The sequence below is a fragment of the Camelus bactrianus genome, chromosome 1, assembly GCF_048773025.1.
Source record: "Camelus bactrianus isolate YW-2024 breed Bactrian camel chromosome 1, ASM4877302v1, whole genome shotgun sequence".
NCBI classification, from domain to species: Eukaryota; Metazoa; Chordata; class Mammalia; order Artiodactyla; family Camelidae; genus Camelus; species Camelus bactrianus.
In genome coordinates this window covers 97,313,392-97,320,628 of record NC_133539.1, presented here as the reverse complement: position 1 = coordinate 97,320,628, position 7,237 = coordinate 97,313,392, and the positions used below count along the sequence as shown (strand labels likewise).

Genomic DNA, 7,237 nt, shown 5'->3' with positions numbered 1-7,237 from the left:
TGAGGGATGAGTGCAATTTGGAAGCCGGTAGCAAAGGCCTGTTGACCGTGTGAACAATCAGACAGAAGGAGAAAACTGCACCATCTCTCCAGAGATGGAGCACCAACTGGTTGATCAAAGCTAAGAACTCTTCAAAGTCTAGAGATGGCATGTTTGAATACTTCCCTATGGGCGATGGGGGCACACTGAGGGTTTTAGCAGTGTTTTAGAAAGATTCGCTTTGCAAGAGTACATAAAATAACCTGGAAAGTCAGAGTCAGTTAAGGGGCTGTTGCAGTCCTCTTAGCAAGAACTATCAGTGTCCACTGAGGGTGGTGGCAGGGGTAACAGGTAAGCAGGAAACAGATGGCACCCACAAAATGGGGTTACCGAAGAGGGTTAACAAAGAGCCTTTTTGCAGAGGTCCGGTTGGGCTGGACTCTACCATCAGGAGTAGGGGTCATCCTCTAGATCTAGCCACAGCAAGGAGCTCTTACCACTAGGAGGCAAGGGGCAGAGGGAGAGGAGCAATTCCTGGATTTGGGAGTCGTATAGGGAGGGCTGCCTGGCGCGAGGCGGGAACTCTGGGCGGAGGGACACAGCCAACCTGCCGTAACCAACAGGAAAGGAGCCAGAAAAATAAACACCCCATCCTTGCCTCCTCCCTCCTCTCTCCTGCCAGTGCCCTTGGGCAAGGGAGCCCTTTGTCGCAGTCCTTACAGGTCAAGCTTTCAGAGAACAGGTTGGAGAAGAGCAGAGCGCAGACCTGGACGTGGTTGGGACACATCCATCACAAGAGGTTTGTTATGAGACTAGGTAATTTACATGGTATGGCGCCGGGCACACAGAGGATACTGAACACTTGATGGTTATTATTATTTCTTATTGTTGTTTCTGTTTTGGTTGGCTTGGTATTCGTGTGTCCAGCTCAGCCCCTCTGGCCTCACCACAAACGAGTTTTCAAATCCCTGCAGTAGCCTGAGAAGTGACTCACTAAAAAGTCAATTGAGTATTTTGCCTGCAATCTTTGGCCTCTCTGTCTCTCTCTCTCTCTATATATATATATATTTTTTTAAGGAAGCTTCTTTAAAAAAACAAAAAACAAGGAGGCTTGGAAATCATCTTTTTAAAACACAACCTTTGTGATTTGTTTCATTGGAAGTTCGTAAGAGAGGAAAGGGGCTTGTTTGTTTAGATTGCTATGCAACAGGAGGCATTGAGTAAATGGTTTCTCGGTTTTTATTATTTTAAACTTCACCCAGGAGAAAAATCGATCCAAGTTTAAGAAACAGAGGAGGAAGGGAATATAGTGTTTTCAAAATTCTAAATGGCTTTGCAAATAATGAACCTTAAAACAAGCATTCACAGACAGAAAACTGCTTCATAATTCTCACTTTCAAGGTAAAATCAATAGACAATGTCTTCATCCAGCCAAACACTTTTTTTTTCCAGCCAATTTATACACTACCTGCTAAATAATCACTTAAAGTTGAAAATGTATCACTTTCAAGCAAATATCAGCAAAAGGTTAAGTGGCCCTAGAAGAATTCTCTTTCGTCTCCCGGCCTGGCTTTCGACATGCACAAAGCACAGCTAGGCAGAAACAATCAGAGGTGAAAAGAGAAGAGGGTTGGATGCCTCCTCAAATTCTCACCCTATTTTAAGCTCCATGCTCAGTTTTGTTTACAAAAGCTTCAGATTCCCCCATTGAACTAGTTCTCATTATGCCTAGAGGTTTCTGGTTGACATTCATGCCGATGCTGACTCTCTCAGATTAGCAGCCTTAATGTAGTTTCTAAATTTTCTGTCCAAGCTGGAGGGGGAAAATGCATACGAGTCGAATGCCCTGAACTTGGTTAAATCGAACATCTGGAAGCCAATGGTGGGGAAAGAGAGCAAAGGTTAGGAGAAAAATAACACTCAGTAGCAACCAGCAAAACAAACTTTTGTCTGGAGCAACAAGGAGGCACTGCAAACAGAGATCAGCCCATGTGGCACCAGCTCATCGTTTAAAACACAATGTCTTACTGCTTTAACTAATGTCAGAATATACCAAGCAAAGTAAAAAGAAGTCAATAAAGATATTAAAATACAGCTACCCCAAGACTGCCAATACTAATTAACACTTTGATACATTTCTTCCCAGGGTTTTTTTAAACACATATATATTCTACATGCATATGCATACAAGTTAGATTGCAAACTAGTACAACGAATATTTTGAAACCCCAAAACAGGATTATTTTACACATGCAGTTTTATGTCTTGCATTTTTTAGCCTAAAATTATATTTACACATTGCCCATATAATTAAATATTCTCAGAATGGTAATTCTTTAAAATTAGCTACATAATAGTTTGTCCAACAGATGTAGCATAGTTTATTTAACCAACCTCAAGTTGCTGGCATTCATGTTGTTTCCAGTTTTTACTGTTACAAATAATATTTTGATGAATATCCTTGAAAGAATATCTTGTAATGTTTTACTCATGGGATAAATTCCTAGAAGTGAAATTACTGGGTGAAAAGCATTTAAAACATAGAGCCCAAGCTACATCGAGAAAAGTTATGCCAACTCTTGGTCTTGTGGGCAACTTATGAAAACACACATTTCGGTACACCCACCACTCCTGAGAATTATCATCTTTAAAACTCTTTTCTTTTTTGAGAGGTGGAAAATTGTGCCTCGATATTTTAAAATTTCTTTTTTTTTTCTAAACATGTATTTGTTACGCCAAACCAACTTTTGCCATCTTTGAAAAACCTGATTTCCTTTTGAGTGGATTTAAGACTGCTGACTCCCTGGGGAAAAAACTTCCATGGGACATGTGAAAATAACTCTCTTAATATAAATGTCACAAAGTCACTGTCAGCCTTCATTTTAATAATAATGCCAAACAATGGGGTCTTCCCTGTCACGTTTGTTAATATAGTCACACCAGCTTTCAAAGCCTAGCACACCCTGAATTACGAGCACAGTCTGGCAAGAGACACTGGCAGCTCTCCAATCCAGAATGACAAGTGAGCATCTCTGTCACTCTGAGCCCACGGGATGATGGAACAGGGACGTGGGACTGTGTGACGTGGATACCCATCAGCAACCTGATACTCATTCACCCCTCATATGTCAGAGGTTCCCAATCTTTATGCCAAGGACCCTTTGACAGTCAGATGAAGTCTACAGATCCTTCTCAGGATAATGCCTTCCACTGCATAAAATGAAATACAGAGAATTATAAAGAAATCTAATTACATTGAAATTTTGCTTTCAAAAGATTTATAAAAATCTGTAACATAGCCATATATGTGCTGTTAAGCAATAAATAACAAGATCTGGTGGCAGATCTAACAACTGCTATAATTGCAAAATAGTAATAAAGATAAAGATATTCCAAGGTATCTACCAACTATGAAAATATTTATCATTTCTGTTAGTGAGAAAGTCCAAGTTCTGCAAATACCATCCTCATTTGTTGCCTACATTCATAATGAAGGAAATGCTGCCTTTCAATGGGAGGTTAGTAAAAGATGTAATTTTTTTTTTTCCCCATCATGGAATGCCTGCGTTGTCTCCCTGGCCCCATGGCCACATGAAGTGTTCTGAAAGTAGGAAATTATGTAAAGGCATTATCTCTACCTCCTCCCACGTCTAGAACTGTGACATTTTCTCTGGGCCCTGTCCATTTTTTTTTTTTTTTTTTTTTGCTCTAATTACTACCGTTCTGGGAAGCTGTTGGAACAGGGCAGTAGGGTTGGCCACAATGGAAGATCTTAGTCAAAGGGTTGAAGCCATGTGTTAAAAATACTGTACTTGACGAAGTTGCAGTCCTGCACTCTGGTCACATGCCATGTTTAAGACTGCTCCACCAAGCCTGGGAGCCAGGAGCTCAGGGTTCTAGCTATGGCTTTGTAACTAACCAGCGTGTGACTGTGAAAAAACACCTTGACACTCCTGAGCTTCAGATTTTCTTAACGCAGAAAAAAATAATTTGGAAAAAACAATCTCTAAGTTCCCCTTCCAGCTCTTACAATATTTGGCTTTAAAACTTTCATTGTATTTTGATGATTAATGTAGCTTTCCAAAAGAGTTCTTTAGCATGCAGAACAGAAAGCCTTACCTGTTTTCTAAAAGAAAATTCTGTCCCTTTATCTGTCACTGTCAGTCCCTTTTTCCATTTTTCCCTCATCCTTCTTCTAAAACAGAGACTTTTTCTTTTCCTTAAAGCAACAGAACCAGACTCGTGTTGACTCTGAAGTGGAACTGGGAGTTTCTTGGGAAACCACTTCTCCCCACCAGCTCTGAATGCCTAGGACAGCCAGTCTCTGTCTCAGCGCTGGTTCTGATGTTCCTCAGCCTCTGCTCATAGAGCATCCTTTCTTCCTCGATAGGTAAGTCCCTTCTGTGCTTTTCCTCTGCAGCTCTAGGCAGGGCATCTTAGCTCTCTACGTGTTGCATTACTGAACCAGTTGAGCAAAGTATTCTGTTCTCCTACTCAAACAGAGTTCACAGAGTAAATATTTCTCATGGATTTTCCTTCCTAATCACACAGCATTTTTCAACACTTGGCATTCTGCTCTGTTCAAGTGGTCAAGGCCGGATTCAGGAAGGTCTGAACCTCAGGTGTCAGAGTGAAAAGGAGTGCCGGGTGAATGAGGGGGGCTGACTGGAACACCCTGGGCCCCATGGGCCCAAAGAACACTGAGAAGGCTGAAGGAAGAGGCTCAGAGGCAGCCCTGCTCTTGGCAAACCCAGGCAGGGTTCCTTTTGATGTGAAGTCTTGCTTGATATTGCTTTGTGTATCTGCATTTGTCCTTGGCAGGCAGAAGGCAGTTCCTTTCCAACAGTGAGGTGCCCTTGTGTATTGCTGCCATCCACTGAAACAGTGATGCATGCAAACAGCTCCCAGGGTGACGGGCCAATGCAGAGGGGAGGCTGGGGCTGGCGGTAGGGGTGCAGAGGATGCTCAAGGAGGGGCCAAGTGCTGAGTATGTCAGCAAGGAAGCTGAGACAGACCTGGGAGTTTATACCAGAGCTCTCAAAACATTTTACCTTGAAGTAGAAACAATTTGAGAGGAGTATAGAGTAATTAGGAGCAAAATATTGCAAGTGATTTCCTTTGCTTGAAATACCAAGAGGTTTAGAAATGTGGATTGCAATTGCTGTGTTATTCTGGGTCAAACAGTGACTTGTGAAAGTTAATAATCACAACTGACTGGGCTTTTCTTAGGTTGTATGGCTATCATCAGTGCTGTTCTCTAAATATTTCCATTTCTCTGCTCTTTCAAGCACAAAGTGAGTTGCACTTCTTGGTCTCCTTGTAGTTGGACAGGACCATGTGACTAGTTCTCACCAATGATAAAAGTGACATGGGTCTCTTCTTGGACAGAGTATTAAATTACTGATGCAAAACTCCCTGGGAGAGTAGGTATAGCTCAGTGGTGGGGTGCGTGCTTAGCATGCATGGGGTCCTGGGTTCAATTCCCAGTACCTCCATTAAAAAAAAAGAAAAAGCTTCTCTGGAGCTCTCTTTCCTCTGTGGAATGGGAATGACCAGTATTTGAGATGGTAGCTTCTCCATCACCCTGAGTCTTTAAATGTCTATAATGTCAGAGTCCCCTGCCAGCCCACAAGGGACAAGTAGCATGAGCAAGAAATCAACCCTTTTGGCTTAAAGTTACTAATATATGAAGATTGTTTGTTACAGCAACATAACCTGGACTATTATAATTGCTGAAGGCCCAGAAGACTCTCCTTTCCATGTCCTTTCACGTGGGGATTAGATATTGAATTGTACTGAACTGATCCTCAACTCCCCTGGGAAAGCATCCTCACTTTATTTAGGTAATAGGCATTTTCCTAACTAGAGAATTTCTCTAGGGGGTGGCATTGCAAGTCGATTGTCTATGGTTGCATCTCTAACTCAGCCTTAAGCTTGGGAAGCTCAAGGTGTTGCAGATAGGAGCCATGATAGGTCCCAGGAGACAAGGAAGATGTTCATTGTGCCTCACTTAGCTCAACGAGAGCCAAGAGAGAAACTTCATCAACAGAATACATGAGTTAAATGTCTCTTTTCATATATTTCTGCTGTCAGAGGGCTTCAATCCCTGAGCAGCTTTTAAGACTGGGAAAAAAGGGGAAAAGGAAAAATATGGTTGGAGAAAACTCAGACTGAAAAGAACTCTGAAAGAATACTAGCTAAAAATTGGAAGAGATGCAGTTTACATTATAGAAAATAGTTTTCCACCCTGGTAAGGGAGAGGAGAAGGGACATTAGTTGGAGCTTCATATGAGGTGCACAGAGGGCTGCAATTAGTCCAGAAAAGCTTCGAGGAAGATGTTTCAAGAACTACTGGACTTTCAGAAGAATAAGTAGCATGGTGGGTCAGGAGAAGGGCAATACAACCTGAAGCCCTTTTTGGAAAAGGACCTAGATGCCTGGTCAAGGAGACTTTAAAAGAAGGCATTATAGAAGTTTGGCCTGAGGGGTCCAGTGGGGTGATCCATTTTCAGGTGGACATATGAAGGGAAATTTAGGTGGTTGTAGGTAGGCTGATAGAGAAAGTATTTTAAAATAAAGTAATGCTACAAGAAGTACTCGAAGCAAAATATTGCAGTCACAGAGGAGAAGATAAAGTGACAAAAAATGACATCTGCAGTAGCATTTATCACCTTGGGTGGGGGTGGTGTTGGGACCTGAGAGGCCAAGACAAGGAAAACTGCCAGCCTCCGTATGAAGGACGAGTGGATGGTCACAGTGATGTGACTGAGAGTGCTAACTGTCCTCTCGCATCCTTCCTTGCCCCCTTCCTTAATGGAACTCCCCATTTTTAGCTGAGTACACAGCTGTGCAGAATAAAGATTACATTGCTCACATTCCTCTTAAAAGAGATGTCACCATCGGGAGCAAAGACACATAAGCAAAATGTCACACGTGATTTCCCTAAAAAGAGGGGACAAGCTCTTATTTTTCTTTCTCCCTTCCTACTGGCCGGAATGCAGATACGACAGAGCGGTGATGCTGGACAATGAAATGGAAGCATGCGTAAAAAATAGCAGAACTACAAGAGAGAAGGAGCCTGGGTTCCTGGTGGGGCCACCTAACCATCCCTGGATTGCATACCCAGAAATTTTGTTTATGAGAGAGGAAGAAATATGTCTTCTTCACTTAGGCTACTGCCATATTGAGTTTTCTGTCACTTACAGCTGAATCTCAGACCTCATCCTTACTGATTCAAGGAGTAATTTCTGGTACAGTT

General features: G+C 42.2%; 1 long non-coding RNA gene across 7 annotated transcripts in view; it reads left to right on the top strand.

Annotated features, from left to right (window-relative positions):
* The first annotated feature begins 582 nt into the window (after nucleotides 1–582).
* The window catches only part of LOC123612944 (uncharacterized), a 72,295-nt gene continuing 65,640 nt past the window's right edge, over nucleotides 583–7,237 (top strand). For 2 of the 7 annotated variants that reach the window (XR_012509012.1, XR_012509008.1), the window contains exons 1-2: nucleotides 603–778; nucleotides 4,206–4,369. This is a non-coding gene — a long non-coding RNA (uncharacterized LOC123612944). Of the gene's footprint in view, nucleotides 779–4,205; nucleotides 4,370–7,237 lie in introns of all 7 variants that reach the window. The other 5 variants (XR_012509015.1, XR_006720246.2, XR_012509014.1 and 2 more) reach the window with 5 other exon arrangements.